The sequence below is a fragment of the Lutra lutra genome, chromosome 6, assembly GCF_902655055.1.
Source record: "Lutra lutra chromosome 6, mLutLut1.2, whole genome shotgun sequence".
NCBI lineage: Eukaryota > Metazoa > Chordata > Mammalia > Carnivora > Mustelidae > Lutra > Lutra lutra.
The window spans coordinates 12,108,249-12,129,016 of NC_062283.1; the positions used below are offsets into that span (position 1 = coordinate 12,108,249).

The 20,768-nt window shown below is 43.8% G+C and overlaps 1 long non-coding RNA gene and 1 pseudogene across 1 annotated transcript; one reads left to right on the plus strand and one right to left on the minus strand.

Moving 5' to 3' along the window:
- The first annotated feature begins 369 nt into the window (after positions 1-369).
- Positions 370-3,545, plus strand: LOC125102823 (uncharacterized). The gene is made up of 3 exons (XR_007128205.1): positions 370-438; positions 1,514-1,552; positions 3,213-3,545. It is a non-coding gene; the product is annotated as an uncharacterized LOC125102823 (long non-coding RNA).
- Positions 3,546-4,489: 944 nt separating this feature from the next.
- LOC125101532 (non-POU domain-containing octamer-binding protein-like) lies at positions 4,490-5,865 on the minus strand (annotated as a pseudogene).
- Positions 5,866-20,768: the final 14,903 nt, after the last annotated feature.

Genomic DNA, 20,768 nt, shown 5'->3' on the forward strand with positions numbered 1-20,768 from the left:
TTCCCAGGGTTGCAAACAATATCCTAGTGGTTTCTGGTGGTTGCCAGCAATCTTTGGGGTTCCTCGGTTTATGGCTTTGCATACGAGATGGCGCTGAGATCAAGTTCAATTTTTTTGTTCAGGTTTGGGTTTTTTATTTTATTTTATTTTTTTAAGTAGACTCCACACCCAGCATGGAGGCCAACATGGGGCTTGAACTCATGAAGCTGAGATCAAAACTTGAGCTGAGATCAAGAGTTGTATGCTTAACCATCTGAGCCACCCAGGTTGCCCCTCAAGTACTGTTTAAGAAGATAACTCTGGGATGGAATTCTAGAAAACTGGGAACTTATCTATTGTTACTATAATTGCTTAATTCTTAAAGGATAGCCTCTCGTGGGAAACCAGCCACCATGGGATATTCACATAATGGAAGAAATGATAAGCTGATGAAGGGATGTAAGGCAGTAGGGAACCAATTTAGAATCCCTCTTGGTCTGACTGAGGTTAACAGCTAAGATCTGATCACTTAAAGAACATTTCTTTTTAAGGGGTGCCCATTTGGCTCTGTTGCTGGAGCATGTGACTCTTGACCTCACAGTTGTGAGTTTGAGCCCCACACTGAGCATAGAGATGACTTAAAAATCTTTCTTAAAAAGAACATTTTCATTGCCTGAAAGAAAATGAGTTTGTGCTAAAGCATAAATGATCAAGAAAAGTCTTATTCACAGAACTTAACAGAACTGCTTGGTGCATGTGAATTATTTGCTACAATCATGGAAAGGGGGAGAGGCTGGTCATAAAGTGAAGAAAGCTGAGCTCTTCACTCTGCAGAGGATACAGATCTCAGAGCTGAGCTACACAGTAAAATCAACCCATGATTTGGTCTTAGAGGTCTGAGACTGGGACTGACTCAGGGCTGTAGCCTGACATCAAAGGGCATTTTGCTCCTTCCCAACACGCTGATGGCCTCCTAATCTGGTCACCTTTCACACCCCTCTCTTGGGGCGGTCTGTCTGGCCCTAATCCCACGGCTCTCAAGAGCTGGAATGTTGCTCTGCTATACAGTGGGGGTAACTGGTTGTCATTCACTATAAAGTGGGAAAGATTACTTTCTCATACTCCTGGGCCTCTCAGCCAGGGTGGCAAAATGAAACACGAGTTTCACTCTGCTTCTAAATAAATAAAAGCCTATTAGCCCACAATTTTTTTTAAGCCCACAACTCTTAATTACATCTTTTTCTACATCTTCTCTCCTGACCAGGAATGGAGACTACTTTAATCTCCCCTTTCCTTGAAACCAGCATCCATCCCTTTATTCTCAGGGATGGATGTTCCTATGTCAGAGAACTGTGGTCATGGGGAGTTACCTTTATCTTCATATTGTTCAATAACTAGTGTGCATTCACTTAGCTACCCTGCATGTAGGACTTTGAAACATGTGTGGCCAATCCTAATAGTCTTCCCTGATTTATTCATTTGATTTCTTAGTCAACATTTCTATAACTCTCTCACTGTGCTGTATGGCTTACAGATTCAGAGCTACAGATATACCATGGGTACCCTCAAAAAGGTGAGATTCAGACAGAAAGAGGAGGGGTAGAAAAGTTTAAGATAAGTCAGGAAGATTAGCCACCAGATATTCAATATAATTTCAGAAGTTGTAGAAACTTTATGAGAGACTCAATGAAAGGCCTGAAATTCCTAGATGTCCGTCAACATATTTAATACTACAAAAATAAAGCAAATTCCCCAAATGGATTTGGAAGGGAAAAAAGGGACAAGTTGCCCAAATAAAAACAAAAATTAGATTCCACAGTGTTGCTTAGGAGATTTTGAGAAGAAAATATTGTAACCCAAGAATTCCATTCTCAGCCAAATAGCAAATAAAAACACAGACATGACCTTCAGCTAAATTTGAATTTCAGATAAATAATGTATATGTTTTTAGGATAATTATGTCCCGTGTAATATTTGGTACATACTTATCCTACAAACATATTTATTGTTTATCTGAAATTCAAGTTTAAATGAGATCTTGTATTTAACCTGTCAACTCCGATATAAAAAATATGTATCTTTCAGACATTAAAGAGCTATAGGACTTACCAGATTGCATTGTTTTCTGTAATAATGACTTAAGATATTCACAAAGTATATAAAAATTTGAATAAGAGAGTCATGATTTAAGGGGGTTAAGGACTAGCAGTGACCACTCAAACTAAATTCAAGAAACCAACGTAAATATGGTTAACATTCTGGGAGAAACTACATAGTACTAAAACGTAATCATGGAAAAGGAATAGAAATCCTAACAATCTAGAGCCTCTAACTGTCCCAAGAACTGGATGCAGTTGATGGCTGGGGATGAAGGTTTTGCCTATCCAGAGCACATTTCACACCAGGTAGCAAGGTTATAAGGAGGAATGATAACACACCTTATTTTGCAGAGTGCTATTGCGAATACTATGCCATTTTGTTCTCCCATAGCCCTGGCACAGCTGAGAGAATTAATAATAAGGCAGGCAAGCACACATTTCTCACCTACAACCATTGGAAGATGAGGCCAGGAGAAGGTGAGTGGATCACCCCATGTTTAACTCCTCATAAGTAGCAAGTTCTTATCTTCAAGTTCAGTGGGTTATTCCAAGCCAAAGTGAGATATCCTCTTGGGGTTAGCCAACCCTCAAATCCAGCTTGTTGCTACCTAAGAGGTCTAAGAAGCCACTCCCACTCGATAAATATTTGTTAACTAATGAACATTTTCTTTGTCTGTTCAAGTGTTTATCGAGTGAGTTCCATGTACCCAATTAAGTCTCTGAGGTATGTAGAGATAGTATGAAATATGACCTCTGTCTTTCAGGTTTAAAAATCTACTTAGAGGGGTGCCTGGTGGCTCAGTCAGTTAAGCATACGATTCTTGATTTTGGCTTAAGTCATGATCTTGGGGTCCTGGGGAGAGCCCCACATCACAACAGGCTCTGTACTCAATGGGGAGTCTGCTTCTCTCCCTATCCCTCTGCCACCCCCACTTGTGTGTTCTTCCTCTCTCTCTCTCTCTCTCTCTCTCTCTCAATCTCCCTCTCAAATAAATAAATCTTTTTTAAAAAATCTACTTAGAAGACCAACACACGTGGGTCAAGACTACAGGGAAGGGCTGTATTTCTAAGCCAAAACATTCCAAAATAGCATTAACAGAATGATTCTAATTTTTCTAATTTATGTATTTTTAGTTATGCTGAGGAAGAAAACCCTGGATATAAACTACATCTTTGTGATTTTCTACATTTCCCAATTTTTTACAGTGGATAAGAAAGACACGTCAAAAAAAATATATCTTGTTTTGTTGTTTTTAAAGAAGATATTTTTCAGAATAACAGAACTTAGAAATGTAGCCTTCTAAAAAAGTTGTAGGTGATTCTAGAGCTGCCTTCTCTGCCATGTGGCTCATGCAAATTTCCATGTGGTGTATTTCACTCCATATTTTGAAGGCTTGATATAAGAAAAAAAAGTAAGATGGCTTAACAATTTTAATATTGAGTTTTACAAGTTGAAATGATAATGTTTTGGATATATTGGGTTACATAAAATAAAATTAATCTCACTTGCTTCTTTTTACCTTTTAAAATATGATTACTAGAAAAAAAATTAAGGAGTAAAAGGTATTTTAATAAGTTGATGTTGTATTACTGTTTCATTTCTCAGAAAAATTCCAAAGATATCAGGGACAAATCAAACTTGGCACGCCAGTTTAAAAAAGGACAGCATAACTATCTAAGATAGGCAAGGCTAAGAGCTACTGTCTGACCTGCAGCACACAGCAACCCTTTTCCCAAGATTGTCCTAGGCCTATCCAGAACACCAATATCATAGACACAAAAGGGTCATTCCTGGGTTGTCTTTACCCAGGAAGAAAGATGGAGGCAACTTAGCACACAATTTTTTAAGGATACACTCAAATGAAAATGTCTAAGAGAAAATGTCTTCCTTAGGACACAAAGGGAAAATATAACGGGTATAACAGAACCATACGTATGTTGTCCGTGACCTCTGTGGACATTTGCCTGAATCCCACCTGCACAGGAATGGGGCAACGGAGCTGAGTTCATTGGGGGATGTGTGTTTTTGTGGTGTATGTGGCAGTGTCTCTGGGGTTGGGGGCTATAAAAATGAGAAAGCAAATAGAACAGGATGGACAAAGAACAGAATAATCAAGATTAATGGGGGCTCTAACTAGATCCATTTTGTCATGGTTCCCCCCACCCCCCAGGCCCTCAACAATCACAGAGACTTCGGGAATGCACCACACAGAATCAATTAGTTCAAAGACAGGCCACATGGAACTGATTTGTTAAATATCACCCCTCCTTTATCCTCAGCCTCCAGCAGCCTCCCTTAGAGTGGCAGAGGCAAGGAAGGCCTAACGACTGGGAGGAATCCCCAACAATTTTCCAGGGAAGAAGTCAGGCTAGTCCAAAAGCGGTTCTTCTTTTAGGGTTTTTGGGAAACTTCAGACACTGGAATTTTTATTAGTATTGGCAATGTTTGGAGCAAATTCAGCTCCAGGAGCTGCAAGGTTGGACACAAGAGGGGTTCCACCAATTGCCCCAATTCCTTCCACTGTAGCAACTTGGCCAAAGGGTTCAGTGGTTGGTGGAGTCGATCCCAAGGTTCCATCTGGCATCGTAGTGGCAGGTCCTGGAGGAGCTGGGGTACCAGCTGGCACTGCAGCAGGGGGCACAGCGCCTCTGTTGTTGATGCCCATAGCACCTCCCTTAGCCATCTGGTCCACCATGTCTCCTGTTCTCTTGCCTCAGGACATGTTCCCTTGAATCCTTCTTACCATTGCCACAGCTCTTATTCATGCACCTGCCCTCCAAATCCTGTGTGAGCTCCAGTTGCTTTCCTTTCTGCACTTCTTGGTTGTGCAACATTTCCATCCTCCAAAGTTCTTCTTGTTGCCTCGTCAAATCCCGTCTCATTAGCATGACCTGGTGCTCATGGTGAGTGGCCTCCATCTCCACCTCCAACTTCTCACCAGCTTCCCTGATGTTGTGGTCTGCTTGGTCCTGCTGCTTTTCCATCTCAGTGAGTGTCTTCCAGCTCCTGGCATACTCGTACTCCAAGGAGCCAGGCTGCACACATCTGGGCGTCTGCTCTTGCTCCTTGTGAAATTGCTGGTTCTTTATCACCAGCTTCTCTGGAAGTCCTCTTCATCATCCAACTGGTCCATGGGCTCCACAGTCACGGGCCGGGGAAATGTGATTAGCAGGAAAGCACCTTCACTGCACCTGTCCAGAACCTTCCGAACCGGTGGCTTTCCTGCGAGTTCAACAATGTCTTTTCCTGAGTGCCTTTCTTAATCACCCACGATGACTTCAGACGGCCTTTTCCATCTGGCCAAACACAGAAAAGGCTTCCTCCCCTAGCTCATTGGCAACATACTGAGGAAGGTTTTGGTCTGTAAGGGAATGCACTGGGGCATGCAAAGCACACGTGCTGCGGCTTTCAACGGAGTGGCATGTTGTCCAGCTCTGCTCTCGCAATTTCTGCTGCGGTTCCTGTTCCCAAGCAGATAACGCCAAAGCTCTGCTCTGTGAATGCAGACTTCGCCTGCCTTCCCTTCTGTCTCAAACAGTTTCCTCATCTCCTCAGTGACGTCACGAGAAAGATTGCCCGCAAACCACCAGCTATGAAGATCTTCTCTCCTGGTTTCCTAAAATTCTTCAGGTCAAGAGTCAAGCCTTCATTTGAGCTTCTGGGTTGATGCCCATTGGCAGGTACTGGTGGCCATGATGGCTGCTGCTGGTGTTGTAGCTGGTGCTGCTGATGCTTCATTGGAATATGGTTTTGCTTCCCCAAGTTAAAGGTTTTATTGCTCTGCATATCTGCACCTCTCTACCAACTCCTCTGCCCTCAGAGTAATAGCAATGCTACACAGCCTCTACCATCCCTAGATTGATGACTAGAAAATTGTGTGACAATTTTGACATGCATGGCTTGCATTGGTTTTCACATCATATTTCCATGGAACAGTGGGCTCTACATGGATAGACCTTCTACATGGGAATTGGATATTCTAGAAAATGCTACAGATGTACCATTGGGGGGTCCACACAGCCTCAGGAAGTTCTACCTGGGCATGCTACCAAAACAGTGAGTTATTTCTATTTAAAATCAGGGGAGGGACATCTGGGTGGCACAGCTGGTTGGTTAAGTGTCTGACTCCTGGTTTCAGCTCGGGTCTGACCTCAGTGTCATGGGATCAGGGCTCTGCACTCAGCTCTCTCCCTTGTCATCTAACCTCCTACACGCCCCCCACCCCCGGGCTCTCTCTCTCTCTCTCTCACGGAAATAAATAAATAAATCTTTTAAAAATTAAATAAAATTAGGAGAAAGTCTCAGCGACACAAATCAATGAATCCAAGTCAGGAATCATTGAGTAGGGTACTTGGAATTTGCATTTTTAAGATCTTTCTCTACATGGTTTATTCTTTTCCCCTACAGTATTTTGAATTTTGAAAAATAAAGAGCAGAATCGAATTTCTACAGTTTGTGGAATAGACTCTATCTACAAGTTAAAGGGGGTTCAGAGGTAGGCGATGGATGGGTATTTAAGAGAGTTTCCTGGACGCGGTGCTACATACACTGAATCTGGAAGGACCGTGAGCTTTTGAAAAATGTAAGAACATTTTTCAGGCTCTCAGCCTTGCTAGCGTCCCAGGCAGAAGAGACATACGGAGCACGACAGCAGGTAGCTGAGAACCCAAACGTGCCTATCTTACTGCCGCCCTCACAGATCACTGTTTAACTTCTTGGAGCCTTGGTTTCCTCGTCTGGAAAGCAGGGATAATAATGCCAACCTCAGTGTGCTGTTGCAAGGAGGAAATGCGATACTTTCTGCAAAGTACTCAGCACTACAAAAGCACTCCACAAAGTGACTATTATTATTGTCATTATTACTAATGGAAACTAGAGCTGTTTTGGCAAGAGAGGACCAAAACCTGAGAGTTTGGGAAACCACTCAAAGAAGTCAAGAAACACGAAGGGCACACGGTGGATTAAAGAGAAGAACCAGACCCCGAGAGGTCCGTCTCGAGGCTGATGTGAACCAGCTGAGAGGTGGTGTAGTCCCTTTCCTGGAGCTGCTGGAACAAATTACCACAAACTCAGGGGCTTAAGACAACAGTAACACACTGTCTCAAAGTACTGCAGGCTAGAGGTCTGAAATAAAAGTGTCAGTAGGGCCATACGCTCTTCTGAGACTCTCGGGAGCATCTGGTCCTCGCCTCATTCAGCTTCTGGTGGCTTGGCTGGATCTGGTTTGGGGCTACATTACTCCCAATGTCAAGACCAGCATCTTCAAAACTCTGTTTTCCTCTCACCGTCTCCTCCTGTGACTTCTTTAAAATCTCCCTCAGCTTCCCTTTGATAGGGGTAGATGTGATTGCACTTAGACCCACCCAGATAATCCAAGATCTTCACCTTGATTACATCCTTCCGAGTTCACACGTCTGCCTTTTAAAGTAAGCTATTTATCACACATTTCTTATCTTTGGGGGATTTTTCACCCCACCACAGGTGGTAAGGACCTAGAGAGAGCAGATTTTTTTTTTTTTTAACACTCCTGGAGTTCCCAATCACGGGGATATTAACCCCTGGTGCGCTGGATCCCAGGTGAGTGGCCAACGGCTGGCCTGGGGTGGGGGAAGAATTACCAGTAGCTATTTGTCAGGTGGGATGCTTACTGGGATGCCAGTACAACCTAGCAGAATATTAAGCCTGAGTGTGGGATAGAAAAGGAGAGAAAGAGGCAGCTGTGAGAGACTTCTTAGAGGCAAAACGGATGGGCCTGGTTATGAAACATGATGCTTAACAAACACCATATAAAGAGAGAGATTGACAAGGGACAGAAGAAGGAAAATGTTCACCCTTAGCCCAGAAGGCTGATCCATAGCCTGCAGAGTTCCAATAAGGATCAGATACATGCTGGTTGCTACATTCTTTCTTTTTTTTTTTTTTTTATAATTTTTTATTATGTTCAGTTAGCCAGCATATAGTACATAATGAGTTTTTGATGTAGTGTTCAGGGATTCATTAGTTGTGTATAATACCCAGTGCTCATCAGATCACGTGCCCTCCTTGATACCCATCACCTGGTCACCCCATCCCCCAAGTCCCGTCCTTTCTGTAACCCTCAGTTTGTTTCCCCGAGTCTAGAGTCTCTCATGGTTTGTCTCTCTCTCTCTCTCTGATTTCTCCCCATTCAGTTTTCTCTTCCTTCCCCTGCGATCCTCCCCACAATTCCTTATGTTCCACATGCAAGTGAAACCATATGATAATTGTCTTTCTCTGCTTAACTTATTTCACTTAGTCTAATCTCCTCCATTCCCATCAATGTGGATGCAAATGGTGGGTACTCATCCTTTGTGATGGCTGAGTAATATTCCATTGTGTATATGGACCACGTCTTTATCCATTTGTCTGTTGAAGGGCATCTTGGCTCTTTCCACAGTTCGGTTAGTGTGGACATTGCTGCTATGAACATTGGGGTCCAGGTGCCCCTCTTTTCATTACAAACTGAATGATAAGCATCAGAGAAATCTTGCAAAAGTAGTTTATGGGTAGAAAGTTGAAGAAGATATTTAGGATCTAGTACTCCTGCACATTCCACTCCTCCCCCACCCCCCGCCTTGAGCACTAAGCATATAACCATCAGCTTAATACAACAAAAAGTGCAGCTCTTTCTACTCATGGGCCCTTCCCCATGCTACTTAAATAAACTTGGGAAGTTGCACCATACAACGTCTCGAGAATTCTTTCTTGACCATTGGGTTCCATGACCCCCCAGCAATATCCCTATCTGTAAGAAAGATATAAGGGCTTATTGTCCAAGCCATCCAACATTGAGGCTTCCAGGATGGGTCCCAGTGTCGTGTTCTGGATGCCAGTTCCTGGTGCTGCGGGAACAGCAGAGGACCCTGCCTAGCAGACGTTAATGAATTCACTTCTCAGTCTTCAGACCTGGGGAGGATCCTGTTGTGAAGCTGTCAGTGACTGCAGGGTGTCAGAACAGACTGTTTACCAAGCTCCTGCAAACACGCAAATATCACTAAACCCAGGGGACTGCTCTAAATTAGGAGAAAACAGGTTCTTTGAAGACAGTTAGTGCCCCTGCCAGAAACTACTAATAGAGGGCTGCTTTTCAGTACCCTGTGAGCTGATTAGGAGGTTGATGGGTCCTAATTAGAATGTGAGGTTTATTCATCTGTAAACTTGCAAAAGGAATGCTCTCTGGGGAATGTGAATCAGAAAGAATTGTTGTTTCCCATTGGCCTGGCTTAACAAAAAACAAGATATTTTGCCTCTCTGTTTTTCCTCGTAAGCAGGTAGACTGGAAGAGAGATTATCTCTTGACGATCCTTTTCAAATACTTATTAGACATCAGTACAGGCTTCAGTGACCTAGCAAATCAGCTTCCAGTATTTTCAATGAGAAAATGATATGAACGCTCATTAAAAGTGCATAATTTGATCCACGGGCCAAGAAATTGAGAACTGAGGTCGGCAGGGCACCTTAGACTCCATTCTTTGCATGGATGAGTAATCGTGATGGGGACTATATGCTTGATCAGAAAAATCTCTGGTGAACGTTACTGAGTAAGAATTAGATGAGTGCAATTTACATTTATTGTAAAAGTGGGGTTTGTTTGCTATAAACATGAGACAGTAATAGCACGGCGTGGTAAGGCCTCACTCCACGCACCCCTGGACCCACGTGATCAATGTGGATTTATTTATTTTTGCTGTTATGCAAATATGGGAAACAGGCTCAAAATGGAATAGACTCACCCTCCAAAAACAACTGAGTCCTGCTCTGTACAGACACCCACCAAATGTCACACACATTAAGAACAACAGCCCTTGCCTTCCAGGAGTTAACAATTTAACAATCAACTTTCATTGCTTAAGCAAAAATTATTTCCATTTCATTACATTCATTTGTTACAGATGCTTACATTTGATTTCTCAGGAGAATAGGAATAAGACTTCAGAAAACGCTTCGACCTATATTTTCCGAATCCCTATCTCTAGCTAATCCCAGAAGTCCCCCTTCACAGCTGAACACTCCATTGGTTCTGTTTTTTTTTTAAGAAACATGTAATAAATCCCAAGGATCAGGACTGTTTAATACTTAGCCACACGCTCTAATGAAATGCCCTACGGTTAGGCCAATTGTATCGTCAATCAGCAACTCCATCTTCCCGCATTTAGACACCCCCAAACTGCCTTCCTTTCCAGATATCCCCAACATCTACTCCTGGCAAAGCTTGTACTGGATGAATGGAAATCAGTCACAGGACAAAAGAGGGGCCAGCAAGGAGACACCTGGCCCTAATTTAGTTATTTTTCACATTCCAACAAAAGAGGACCGTGCGACTGAGTCTGAGTCTTGCCTAGAATAAGAAATGAGAATGAAGCAGTGTACCAGCCATTAGGATAGCCCCCAAACCTCCTAATCCAGGAGTGCAAATGACTAAGGATTTAGGGCTGTGTTCTGAAATCCCTCCAGGCTTTCCCAATGGCTCCTGTGGTCACTAGCACAGCTGGGATAGGAAGGCAAGCCTTTTAGTGGGAAGTACAGGGCTCTTCGGGCAGGAAGCTTTGCCCAAACTTCCTTAGATTTGCATTGCCAGCTACATCACTTCCTCTCTGGGGTCAGACTTCTATCAGGGTCTGATGGCTTTTCAAGCCTCTCCTGGCTTCCTCCCCTTTTCTTTCAGGCATTTCTCCTAATTAATTTCTTGCACTTTAATGGATCTTGGTAACAGCTTCTCAGAGGACATGGAATAACATAAGTGGGGATCCACCAGGAAGAGCAGAAAGCACCCGGGGGGAGGAGGGAACAGGAAACATGGTATTGGTTTAAAAACCAAAATCACTTTCCGAAATACGGGCCACCACGTGAGGCTTTAATGAGGCTTTCTCAGGGCTCACAGGGATGGCCTTGTAATCTGCGTAATTGGCCAGGCTGGACTACATTTCCCAGGATTCCTTTTCCTTCTACGTTTTAGGTTAATAAGGGCTCCAAGGGACGTTGTCTCGCGAGAAATGGAAGCGGGCAACGGGGCGGCAGCCATCTTGTAGGGCGCCTCTCCTTGCTGTCGATCACCCCACTGAAGCTCAGGTAAAGCTGCTGGTGGACCCGGGCTTTCCCTCCCTTTCCGCTGGGTCCCCCTCCTTTAGTTTGTCTGCACCCTGTGGCGGATGTATCCTTGTTCAGCAGTGTGGTACAGGGCGTCAGCTTCTGCAGGGTCCCTTCATCAATAAGGTCAGGGGAACAAACAGGACATGGGTTTCAGTCTCCCCACGTGGCATTCCAGCTCCTGCTTCTGGGGGTTCTGACCTGCCCTCGTGAGCTTCCCTTCTTGACTGTCTTATGAATTTCGAGCGCCAGCGTTGGTCAAGACAGCCTTGTGGAGCGTGCCTGGCAAGGCTCCCCTAATTGTGCAAGTCCGTTCCTAAGAATCCGTGTATATTTTTCAGTCATAGATACATGAACATCCATACCTATATGTCCTTCCTGGTTAAACCCGGAGTGATGCACTCGTGAAGGGTCCTCCCCTCGCCCCTTTACTTCAGGGCAGCCGTACACGTTAGGAAGTGGAATAGGCCTTAGGGCTTCAAAGAACACGATGCCACCCCTAGGCTCTGCTGCTTTAGCCAGACCTGGACGTCAGCAACGTGGAGGAAGGGAGAACTGCATTGTGAAGACAAGTGTGCATTCCCAGCACCTGGCAGAGGGGCAAGATCCATGAAATGGTTTTGTTTTTTATAAACTAAATTTTATCCAGCTTTGTGTCCTCATCTCCCTAGCTGGGAGGACCTCCCAAAGCGGTTATTGCAGGGCCGCTTAGCACCACCACTTACCCTTACTAGCTCGGCATGGTGGAGACTCGGAATCGCGGGGCTCCTAGAAATCGACTGGAGCCTGGTCCTTAGTCCCGAGTGGGTGCTGTCCCTTGCTTCCTCTTGTTTCCCAGTGCCACTGTTGACCCTGATCCTCTTCAGCTATGGGACATAACTGCCACTAAGAAGCCTCTCAACATTCCAGTCAGCGTTAGCCTAGATCCCAAGGCTTCAAAGCCAAGAAGTCCATGGATAAGTTCCGGAGAGCCATATTCCCCATCATCAGAGCTCCTGACACCCTGAGGGGTGCATGGGGCGGGTATCCTCTCCCGCACCCACAGAACCTTCCATCCTGCAAGTCTCAGAACCCAATTCTCTTGGGTCCACCTACATCTCTACCCACTCTTTGCCTCCGGTAACTTTCTGTTATCCAAAATAACCTGTGTGCTGTGTCGTGCTCGCGCCCCCACCCCCAGATATAGAGAAACCCGGAGGGGATGTTACCTTTTACTTCGCTTCGCTCCTGATAAATCTGTAAATACTACCTTTTTTTTCTTTTAAAGTTTTTAACCTATGGTATTAAATATTAAAATAACTTTTATGCTAAGTGAAATAAGTCTGACAGAGAAAGACAGTTACCATATGATTTCACTTATATATGGAATCTAAAAAACAAAGAAACAAAAATCGGACTCTTAATACAGAAAACACACTGGTTGTTGCCGAAGTGGAGGCGGGTTGGGGAAGGGGGTAGGAAATGGGGAAAAGGGATTTAGAGGTACAAAAAAAAAGTTAGGATACCTTTAGTTGGAAGGATGGAAGTAGAAATTAGAGGGATCACAATGTGGGCTTTGGGGATGCGGACAGTGTGTTGTTTCTTCATCTGGGTAACCATTAATGATAATCCATTGAGCTGTGTATTTATGATTTGTGTGCTTATCTCGATGTCTTATCCTTCAATCTTTTAAAGTCTAAGAAAATCCAAATGCTAAAAAGGTATACAGTTAAAAAAAAAATCCCTTTCCCACACATACATTCTATGCCCCATTTCACCTCCCTAGGTGAATAGTGTATTTAGGAGTTTCCTCCAGTACCCTGTAAGCATTGGTGGGCTTTAATGCTGTTCCCCTTCTCCTTCAGGGCACATGGTCTCATTGCATTTCCTGACCCTCCTGAGGTTGGATAGGGGTATGTGCCTAGTTCTGGCCAGTAGGTTGTAAGCAGAAATGATGTGGGTCACTTCGGGGCCGGGGCATACAGTTGCCAGAATGAGATCCTCTGGACTTCTCTTTCCCTCCAACCACAGTGACCTGCCATTTTTTAGTTCCTGTTCTCCATCAGCTTTGGTCTCAGAGGGTATGACAAAGGGCCACTGCGTAACAGACACAGGCAAGAGGCATGAGCAAGAAATAAATGTTTTAAGCCCCTGAGAGTTGGAGATTGGTAGTGCACTGATTCACAGCGGTATCTCCTGGAGAGGTGTGTGTGTGTGTGTGTGGTCTGTATATCTCTGGAGAGTACACCAAGACAAAGTTGAAGTAGAAACAGAGTTATAAGAGGAAATATGCATGTAGTTAATGTATCTGTGTCTGTTAAGGTATTTTCAGTTTTGTGTGTCGAAACCCAAGCTGAATATTGTTCTGCACAGTAAGAGTATTGCTAATATAAGAGACGTGTGGTGGTCCCAGGACTGCTTAGTTCTGCTGCTCAACAGTGTCATCAAAGACCCAGATTTTTTCTGCCATTCTTGGTGTGTTGGCTGACTCCTGTTTTGGCTGCAACAGAGTCATATAATTCATTCCTCCTTCCCTTCATCCCCTTCTCTCTCTCTCTCTCTCTCTCTCTGTCTCTCTCTCTCTCATACACACACACATCCAGAGACAAAATGCAGAAAGTGACAGAAGCAGCAGATCAAGCCTATTCAGGATATGACCATTTTAGCAATTCTGTGATGGTGATTTGAAGTCTCTTTTAATGGTTGGTATATTTGTTATTAGAGCTTTTAATGCAATATAGAGTGTCCTTTTGTTGGGTGACCATAAAATCAAGGAGGACCCATGACAACCAAGAATTAAGAGAAGTGATGGAATGACATTTGCTATTTCCTGGTACCTTGACTTTGCCCAGTACTGAGCTGTGTAGTTTTGAGCTAGTTACTAACATCTCTAAAGCCTGCTCTTCTTCTCCTCCCCATAAAGGGATTAACAGTTGTACCTTTGTCACAGATCTGCCGTGAGGCTTAAGTGAATTAATACAAAGTGCTTAAACAGTGGCTGACACATAGTAAATGCTATAGAACCAGTAGCTATTATCATTATAATAGGGCTTTGGGGAGAATTAAATAAGTTAATGCATGTAAACGACTTAGAATAATGTCTGACATATAGTAAGTACTCAATAAATCTTTGCGGTTACTACTATGGCTATGATTATTATAGCTTTAAATAAGATTGCAGAAGTTAAGGAGGGTAAAATACAGAGAGTTAATCTTTTACAAATGAATATATCAGTAGGAGGTACCTTTGTCATCTTAATTATCATGATCAATAATAAATTTTCATTGAACACCTCATGTTTACAACAGAGTAGACTAATCAAAAAAGAAGTCATCATCCCAAATATGTTCTATCAACTTCTTTGAGACCTGAATTGTGCAAACCATCTCTTTAAAAGCTTCCTATAAAAGACAAAACTAGCTGGAAAAGATTTATTGATGCTTACCGCCATCAGCATATTTCCTGTTGATCTGTTTATAACAATGAATATGTTTCTATGTGTTGCCACTTAGACACTTTATATTATCTTACTGTTTTAAAAAATAAAACAGAAACAGTACCATTTGGGCTGAACATATAGTTTGTAGCTTTTATAGTTATACTAAGTGTTTTTAGTGTCAAGCCCTGATATCTGTTGTTAATGGTGGAGAAGGCTCTGTGGCCCAAAGGAACTGAAGGAAATGAAGAAATGCACATTAAGTACTTTCTGTGTGATGGTTACCTCCATGCTGTGCTAGGAAGGCCTGACATTTAGCAAACAACTCCAGACTCTGTAAGACAGTGCCTAAAAATGCACTGACAGGAGCAGATGCACATTTCCTGTTTTTGAACATGATTCTGAGTGGGCATTAATAAATGCTAACCAGCATTGCTTACAGGTGTAAAACTAATGATGGAGTTGGATCTGATTAGGAAAATAAAATCAGAGCTCTCAGTATTCTTGTGTCCCACCTGGGACTGCTTAAAAAAAGGGCAGGGGGTGGTTCTACCATCTCGTCGCCAAAGAAGCATTCATCAACCAACTAATGTTAACTTAGAACAGTACATTGTCACTTAAGAAATAAACAAGTACAACAAACAAATAAAAACAGAAACATTTTGGGGCTGCCTGGACGACTCAGTGGGTGAAACCTCCCGACTCGACTTCAACTCAGATCATGATCCCAGAGTCATGAGATCGAGCTGTACGTAGACCTCCACACTCAGTGGGGAGTCTGCTTGAGATTCTGTCTCTCCCTCTCCCTCTGCCCTACCTGCCCCCTCTCTAAAATAAATAAATAAATCTTAAAAAGAAACAAACAAAACAAATATTTTCTGAGCACTCTGATGTGCTTATTATTCTCTAGGTTCCCCAGGCTACCAAGATTGTCTCATGGAGCATTGTGGTGGGAAGCAGTAGTGAATGGGTAACAACTGTTACCTCTTACAATGGGACTTGGTGTTTTTGTTGTTGTTGTTTTAACTTTTGAAATAATTTGAGACTTAAAAGTCTTTCAAAAATAGTATGGAGGTGCATGGGTGGCTCAGTGGGCTAAAGCCTCTGCCTTCGGCTCAGGTCATGATCTAAGGGTCCTGGGATCGAGCCCCACATTGGGCTCTCTGCTCAGTGGGGAGCCTGTTTTCTCCTCTCTCTGCCTGCCTCTCTGCCTACTGGTGATCTCTCTTTCTCTATCAAATAAATAAATAAAATCTTAAAAAAAATAGTATGGAAAGTTCACATAATACTTTTGACCCTGCTTCCTCTAATGTTGACAAGTTATAAAACTGTAGCACACTATCAAAGCCAGGAGATTAACATGAGTACAAAGCTAGTAACTAAACAATAGACCTTATTCTCGTTTCATGTTCTTTTACATAACAAGAAAAATTGCAGGGACAAAAACTTGAAAAGAAGATGCAGAAATGAAAACTGTGTGCATGTGTGTGTTTGAAATGGTCAGTTTAATGTACTGATTTTCCTTTCCTTAAAAAATTCTCTTTAATGTATTATATCTTTCAATTATTATTATATTGTTACTTATATATTAGATTATTCAATTAAAAAAACCTTAAATTGCCAGTATTATTCTTTCTTCCCTTCAGTAGGCACTTTCCCATAGAAATAAGGTTGTTAAATTTAGCAAAAATGAATGCAGTTATGTAGTTAAATTTGAATTTCAGATATGCAGCAAGCAGTATTGTTTTTGTTTTTTTCGTATTACCATGTCCCGTGCAATATTTGGGACATACTTATGTTTAAAAATTATTTTTGTCTCTTTGACATTCAAGTAACTGCACTTACTATATTTTATCTGGCAATCCTACAGGAAAAGAACGTAAAGATGGAGAGTGAAGCTTAGTGTCTTGCACCTGGGAGGAGGGATGGCAGGACATCTTCAAGGTAAGAAGATTAAAAAATTACCTCTCCAGCATTCTTCACCCTGTTGTGCTAGAGGAAAAATTTCTCAGAGGATAGAAAGTAGCTGCAGGGAAAGGAAACCCATTAAGCTATTTCAGGAGCTATTTCAGAAAAACTGTTTACCTCTGCTGTTACCTGGCCCTGGCCCACCTCAACCAGACCTAGTATGTGGGGAGGGGTACAGAGGGGTAAAATGGGGGTGCATGGGACCAAGTGGGCAGTTACACATGGAGGGGGGCCTGGAAATGCAAAGGGAGAAGCAAATGCCTTCAGTACGAAGACAGCATAAAGAGACTGGCCTTTCCCCCCCCACTTCCCTTAAAAGAAATAAAACTATGGGCCTGTTCAGGTGTTAGTAAAACTGAAAATATGCCTGTTCAGGCCAGTGCCAATTTCCTATTACTGCCTCTAGGCCCAAGCTATAGTCCCTAAACAGATAACTCAAGATCGGTTTCCAGTGAGCTTGCTACATGCCTAGTTCCAACATAAAATCTCTAGAATCCAAAGCAGTAATTTAGGAAATACCATAAGAAGCATCCTGAGGCTTTCACCAGCGGAAATCCTGTAATCTGGCAAGTCTACTTTGCCTGGGAAATGTAGGCTGCTGCCTTACTTAAACTCTGTCACCAGCAATGTGCCGGGTCTCCAGCTCGGTGGCAGGGATCTCTTCCCCTCCCACTCCGGTCCCTTGCCCAGCCCCCACGCTGCGCTTCCTCCCCCCTGGATGAGCTGGTCAAGCTCAGAAATCCACCAGAGTGCCCTGGAAGGGCCCATGAATCCCACATGGAAACTGCTGCTACCCCCAGGAACTGCCCATCATTGGAGCACCACACCCTCCAGGGCGTTTTTAATTTCTAATAAGGATTTTCCTCAGTGTGCTCCTGTTTATCATTTTTCTTTATAAATCCTTTTTCCACCTGCTTCTGCTAGTTCCCTTGGAAGCCCTAACTTGTAAGTGATTTGCTCCCACCGTGTGTGTTGACATGTGTTGATGGTGCAGGCGGGCCAAGTGTGAGGACCAGAGGGGGCCCTGCAGGACCAGCTAAGAGGGTCCTTGGCTACCTGCGGGGTAGAAGTCAAACACAAGCCAGTTGGAAATGAGAGCAGGGCTTATGGAAGGTGTAAAGAGAGTGCAGATACATACTGTCTGGGAGACAGAAAGGAAAGGAGAGACCATTTCATCTTTGCTTGCGATTTTGGGTTTTGTTCTGTTTTGTTTTGTTCTGTTTTTCCCTAATATTTTATTTATTTATTTGAGAGAGAGCACGAGCAGGGGGGAAAGCAGAGGGAGAGGGAGAAGCAGACTTTTTGCTGAGCAGGGAGCCCAACGTGGGACTCAATCCCAGAACCCTGAGATCACGACTTGAGCTCAAGGCAGACACTTAACTGACGGAGCCACCAGGCGTCCCATGGGGCCTTGGGTTTTTAACTGAGGATTGTGGTCTGGCCTGCATGTCCTCTCAGGCATCCGGGAGCCAGTTAGAACAAGGACAAGGGTCTAGGTATCTGCGATAAGTCACTTAGTCCTTGGAGCCGGGGGACTCGGCGTTGAGATGTCTAACGCTGGTGGTCTGGAAGGTGCACATGATGGCTTCGGCCGTCGTTCTTCCCCGGTCCTTCCTTCGATGTTATCTGCTATGCTGGAAGACGCTAAAGAGATCATTAACTTCTTGTCCCTTACGAGGAAGACATACTCTATTTGCACTGTGAGGCATGTGTAAAGTGGGGGTGTAGGATCCTGAGGCAGAAAACCTGAACTCTAGCATTGGCTTTCTCCTTTACTCCCTACATGATCACAGATGAGCTATTCAGTTAACCTCCTCAGACTTCCTGTCTGTCAAAATGGATATGGTTCTTTTGGCCTACCTCACAGCTTTGTTACATGGGAGAAATGGAAAGAAATGGGAGTGGTTTGTAAACTATAAACCTGCTGTGCCAATAATAGCAAACTTTTCTCAGTATCCGCCATGTGCTAGGCATTGAGTTTAGGTGCTTATCTGTTGAATTCTCACAGTAACCTCACATGGTAAATACTATCATTCCGGTCTCACAGATGATCATACTGAGGCACAGAGAACTTAAGTATCTTGCCAAAGCATCATACCAGTAGTAAATGGTGGCGTTGGGATTTGAACCCAAGTCATCTGGCAGCCATGCCTACTTACCACCCTGCCCTCATCTTGGGCTCTCTCCTGTGACCTTTTCCTTCTGTGCCCTTAACTGTAGGTCCCACGGTGAGGCTGACTTGGAGGAATCAGAACTGCTCACTGCTTACTAGCTCTTATCTGTGTCTGCATGTTACGTTTCAGGGAACATATCTAGCTAACGGCATGTCCCCAGTTGCGTACTAGAGAGGTGTGCTGTATTAGTCCTGCTTTTCTAAGACTGACGACAAAGCAGGAATGACTGAAGACATCTGTGACTGTGAAATCTCAGACATGCCAATGGTAGTTTGGTGTGGCATGGGATTTCTTAAATGTCTATCCAATATAGACATATTCTTAAGGAAAAGAATTCTCATGGATTCTGAAGATCTTCAGAATCTTAGGACCTTCCTTAGGACCCCAGTTTGAGAAATGCCAGTGTGTGCTAGACAAATCAGTGCTGAACCTGCACTCAGGAGTTCCAGGTTCTCATCCTGCCATCGCCATGACGTAGGGCATTATTGTTGCCTCAACTGTGAAATGAGATAGGCCAGATCAGGGCTCCCAGGGGCCACAAGCCCCTTGGGGGCAGGCAGGTGACCTAAATGAGTGCCCAGACCTGGTGAAAGGCAGTAGTGAATAGCAATGACCTCAGCTCACTGTGGCCATGAGGGAGTGCAGGCATCGTCTGTCCTCATCTTCTTAGTTTTTAAGAAGAGCTTGATATTCATGACTTCGTACAAAAATCTGTTGATTCTAGGGGTGCCAGGGTGACTCATTTGGTTAAGTGTCTGCCTTTGGCTCAGGTCATGATCCCAGGGTCCTGGGATCGAGTTCCATGTTGGGCTTCCTGCTCGGTGGGGAGTCTACTTCTCCCTCTCCTTCTGTCCCTCCCCCTACTCATGCTTGCTTGCTCTCTCCATCTCTCTTTCAAATAAATGAATAAAATCTTTTTTTTATGTATTGATTCTACAAAAAAAAATCTGTTGATTATAAGTGTTGGAATTGAGTACAACAATGTTTAAAGCACAGAGGAGCCAAACAAAAACACCCCCATGAGCCAGAGCCATGGCTCGAAAGCTGGGTCGAGATTCTGAACAAGATCAAGGGTTTTCATGCTGTTTCCATTGAAGAGTTCCACAGAGCTTTTGTGAGGGTTCTGTGGAGGTCAGGGGAGGCCAACTCTTCCCCCCCATTTCAACCAGAGTAGCTCAGCTCTATCTGCTTTTCTAATGACTAACAACTAAAATAGTTGATATTTAAGAGTGGTTATCTGCAACTTGTATTTGTAGATAGAGAAGTCTTTATGGAGGCTCCTGGGTAGCTCAGTCAGGGGAATGTCTGATTCTTGATTTCAGCTCAGGTCATGATCTTGGGGTCGTGGGATCAAGACCTCTGTGGGGCCCCGTGCTCAGTGGGAAGTCTGTTAGAGATTCTCTCTCCCTTTCTGCCTCTCTCCCACTGCTCACTCTCTCACTCTCGCTCGCTCTCTCTCTCATAAATAAATAAATATTTTTTAAGTCTTTATGGTGTGCTTTAAAAAAAAAAAAAAAACAACCCATTCAGTGGGTGCAGGCAGCTGGAACAAGAAGGTGGCATCCCTGTCAGAGTCAGCAACTCACTGCTTCTGCTTGTGGACATTCTGTTCTGCTGGGCTCAGTGTTACTAGGCACCTCTGAATTTCCTTACGACCCAAGTGTTAGAAAGAGCAGCCTGGCTCTAAAGAAACACGGAGGCCAGCCAGCCTGCTTCAGTCCCCGCAGGTTCTTTGAGCTTACTTAGCAGCAAATGGTGGCGGTGTTAACTTCCCCGGAAATGGCTCCCTAGAAACTGATTAGTCTTGAAGGCAGTTTCCCCCCGCTTGTAAAGCTCTTCCTCGACCTTTAACTGCCCATGTGTTTATTCTGTGGAGGAAGAAGCTGGCATGTTTGGGACTGCATGCAGCAGAGAAGCTAGAAGTAACACCGCCATAGAAGAGTCCAGGAGCCTCCCCTGGAAACGTGGGAGGGAGTTTTTGCCAGATTCGCACAGTTGAAAGGATGTAGAGTGTTGACAGTACGGC